The sequence below is a fragment of the Cryptomeria japonica genome, unplaced genomic scaffold (assembly GCF_030272615.1).
Source record: "Cryptomeria japonica unplaced genomic scaffold, Sugi_1.0 HiC_scaffold_93, whole genome shotgun sequence".
Lineage (NCBI taxonomy): Eukaryota > Viridiplantae > Streptophyta > Pinopsida > Cupressales > Cupressaceae > Cryptomeria > Cryptomeria japonica.
The window spans coordinates 62,695-67,390 of record NW_026728915.1 but is presented as its reverse complement, the minus strand read 5'-3'; positions in this window follow the sequence as shown (position 1 = coordinate 67,390).

Below are 4,696 nucleotides of genomic sequence, written 5' to 3'. Positions count from 1 at the left end.
TGAGAATCTCTTTTATGGATTACATAACCTTCTGGTTGCTCAATATTGACTTCCTCTTCAATGACTCCATTGAGGAAGGTTGTCTTAATGTCCATTTGGTGCAGCTCCCAACCTTTGGCTGCAGCAATAGCTATTATAGATCTAATAGAAGTATATCTAGCAATAGGGGCAAAGTTTTCTTCATAATCTATTCCTTCTTTTTGAGAAAAACCATGAGCTACAAACCTAGCTTTATAGTTTTCAATACTACCATCAGCATTATGTTTAATTTTAAACAACTATTTAGAGGAAACAACAGACTTACCTTTAGGTCTGGGTACAATGTCCCAGACATCATTTTTGATGATAGACCCATACTCTTCATCTATGGCTAATTTTAAAGCATAATGGGACATAGCTTCTTCGACATTGTGAAGGTCACACTCAATGATATTGCACATCACAAAAAAGTAGTTGGCATGATTTTGGAATCTCCTGCTATCTCTTAAGGTTCCTCTAGGAGTAGAACATCCTTTAGCATCTTGAATCATGTTTCTAACCCAAAGTGGTCTCTTCTTGTAGACCACAATATCCTGAGGTATATCGGTAGAGTGCATAGGTTCTGATGGGTCATTCTAAACTTCCTGATCTGGAAGGTCAGTAGACTCCTCATGTATATCAGGGTTAGCATCAACTATTGAATCTTGATTTTCAATCATCATATAATTATTGTTGGTTAATGAGCATTTAGATCTTTTGAAAGCAATATCTGCTTCAAAAGTTACATCTTAGCTTACCTCAACATACCTTTGACCTGGAATGTAGATCTTGAAGGCTTTGGAAGATTCGTTGTAACCCATTAAGATGCCTTTCTTTCTAGATGGACCAACTTGGTTTGTTTTTCCTTAGGCACATGAACATACATAGGGCTCCAAGTATCCTTAAGTGACTGATGTCAAGTTTGATTCCTGTAAAGGCTTCTTCAGGAGTCACATCTTTTAGGGCGCAATGAGGACATCTATTCAGAATGTAAACTATTGTTTTGGATGCTTCCACCCATAGAAAAGGTTGTAGGTCTTGATCATGGATCATGGCTCCTGCAGCTTCAACAATGGTCCTGTTCTTTCTTTCAACAACTCCATTTTGTTGAGGATTGTATGGAACGCAGAACTCCCTCTTAATTCCTATTTTAACACAAAAGTCATAGAAACTACCTGAGGTGTATTCACCTCCATTGTCAGACCTGAAACATTTAATTTGATTTCTTGTAGTATTTTCAACTAAGGCTTCGAATTCTTTAATTCTGTTTAGGACTTTTTTAGTCTCTTTAGATTTAAGAAAATAGATCCATGTTTTCCTAGAGAAATCATCTATGAAGATAACATAATATAGGAAACCGCTAGGAGATGCTATAGACATAGGACCATATAAATCTGAATGAATAAGTTCTAACCTTTCTTTAGCCCTACTATCGCTTTTATGAAAGGGATTCTTTATATTCTTACCCATTGCACAACCTTTGCAAGCATCATCATGAGATAAACTGAGTTTAGGCATACCTTTAAACATTTTACCGAGAGTGGGAAGAGTTTGGAAGTGTAAGTGACCCAATCTTCTATGCCATACTTCACATGATTCAGGGGTCTCATGAATGAGAGCTTGAATTGGATTAGCTGCAAGCTTATATAAACTATCACATCTATTTCCAATAATATGAGCAGATTTGAAATTATATTTCATAGGCCACGCGAGTACTTTCCCTTCAGAAAATGCTATTTGCAAACCCTTATCTTCTAAGGCACAAATGGAAATCAGATTTCTTTTAATACCAGGTACAAAGAGAATATCATAGAGTTGTAAGGAAATACCAGAATCTTGTTATAAAGAGGTAGTGCCAGAACCTTTTATCGAGTATCAAGCATCATCATTGATTACTACATGAAGGTTGGTGTCTTTTTCAATCAGATCTGAGAGATGCTCATGAAATCCTGAGATGTGTATGGAGGTACCACTGTCAAGTATCCATGTATTGTTGTTCGTAGGAACATTACTGGATAGAGCAGAGATAAGAAGGTAATCTTCACTTTGTTCGACAACTTCATTTATGTTGGCTTCCCTTTCCTTCGAGTTATTCTGACAATCTCTGGCATAGTGACCATACTTATCACATCTAAAGCAACAAATGTGAGAGGAATCTCTTGACTTTTTCCTTGGATCAAAGGATGAGGATCTAAAATCTTTGCTTCTCTTTTCTTTCTTCCAAAGTCCACCTTTCCTAGATTTAGCCAAGAGAACGTGATTATCTTTGTGAGAGTTCTTGAGTTTTCCTCTTACCTCAATTCGAGATTCCTCTTTGATGTAATCAGATTGAAGACGTTCAAATTTGGGACGATCGAATCTTCCACCAATGCTACGAATGAATGGTTCCCATTCATCAGGTAGACCATTTAATGCAATCAAAACAAGATCTTTATCTGATATTTGGCAATCAAGAGTACTTAGCTTGTCCTTTAGTTCATTGATCTTCATGAAGTAGGCTATGATTGAGTCTTCTTCTTTCATTTTCATGTGAAGAAATTGTTGTCTTAGAGCAAGGGCCCTGTAGAATAGGGGGAGTTTCAACCCCATACGTTATACTAGTTTGACTAGTATAGGTTGTTGACCACATACATCCCTTCCAAGTGTTTGATCATTTCCCTGGCAGACATGAACTTTGATATGACAGTGACAAGATGATTTTTGACGAACTCAATTATGATCCTTTTGGCCTTGAGGGAATCTTTCTTGAACTATTTCATCTCTTCAGCATCTTCTGGAGGAGACAAACTTTCTTCTTCTACAAATTTCAGCAGATCATTCTCTTCAAGGATCAGTAGAATACGGACTTTCCAACTAGAAAAATCAATGGCTCCTTCACGTCTATCTTCAGCCTTCAAACCTAACATTTTAATCTAAAAACAAAAAACAACTATATGCAATAATTGATTTGCTAAAATCAGAAGTTAATGACACCTTGGCTTGGATACCATGTAATTTTATACCCTAGGTTTGTTAATTAGATTTATATGCTTTGATTATGCCCTAGATTGTAATCAGATTTGTGGCAAAATAAGTTGATAAGTTAACATTCAGTAAAATCAGAAATAAAGTAAGTAACCAGCAGACAAACACAAATACCTTGGGAAAACTTCCAAGGAGGAAAAACCCAGCATTAAAGACCCACAGGTCAGATTATATATTCTCCTCTTAAAATCACAAGTACAATACTTAGCTTCTCTGTTAGATCCGATCCTTTTGCATAGCAGATCTGCACTTCTAAGTTCTCCAAGTCCATACCAAAACAACCTATGTCCTCTTGGACAGTTTCACATAAGTCTAAATAATTTCACTTTCCTCATTGTGTATTCGCACCTTATTAAGCACATCTAATTCAGTTTTCTTGCAGAATGAAATGAGTGAGTTTGACTTGCAAAATGTCTTCTATTTATACGCACCTTTAACTCTTAATTGCAAGTTGGCCTACTTTAAATTTTGGTGCCAATATATATATTATGTGGCATGTGTATCTAGGATAGCGTGAAGACTGGACTGGGTATAGATTTGGGGTCACGTTACCCTAGGATAGGGCCCAGACCTAAATGGGTTCAGATGTTGCCTTAAGGCAATCTAAACCCATATATAGCCCTAGTTACAAACAACAAGTAGACCAAAGGGAATGACACAAATTCTAAAATTCACTGTCAAAACAAGAAGCTTATGATAGTCCAACTTCAATCAATGACACCTACAATAGTGTAAAGACTCTGAAACAATGTCAAAGTCACAAAGCATATCAATCACTGTAAAAGATAGCCAAACAAAGCATATAAGGTCTCATTTCTTTCCCAGCTTTGTCAAAAGACTCAAACAAAATAGTAAAGTAAAAAAGGACAACAATACTATCATGATTGTTCCAATAATGATAAGAATCACTAATGAACAAATCATGCTTCACATACATCACTAGCAGTTCCATAGAATGCAAAAATAAGAGACTGCAAAAAAATGGTCATGTCTATAATGCATATGAAGTGATGGAGCATGAATAATGCAAAGAAAGTGTCGCAGACAAAGGACAGTCCTAGATTTATCTCTTACTTCAATTTGAGACACAGTAGCAAAACTTCAAAGAGTAAGAAAGAAGCAACCCTCACAAAAGAGAAAGATATCACTGTCAACAACAACAAAGATACGGTCCATCAACTAGAAAACAGTCTAAAGAAAAAAGTATTGCCAAGCTCTATTAGGAATACATGAATGCAGTCATGAAGAAACAATCCATTATTTGGGAAATAAACAAACAAACAATGAAACCCCAAACAAACAATGAAACCCCAACCAAATAGTGAACAAGGAGCAGTGAAGAATCATATAAAAAGATAGTAAAAGGGTTAAGTGATAGTTATGGGAAACATCCACTATTATGATAGATATGATGATCATATTCACAAACCAGTATAAGAATAGAAAAGCATGGTCAATCATGGAGACAACCACCATTCAAGGGGCTATGACTGTCTAAATAGAGAATTCGCAATCATCCTAAGGGTAAACAAAAGATAACATAATTTTCATCATTTGTAAAATTAATGTTGGGGTATACTTCATCGAGCAAAACTATGGTAATGTGTTGACCAATACATATTCCTGTAACATAGAGGAAAAATCATTACCTAAA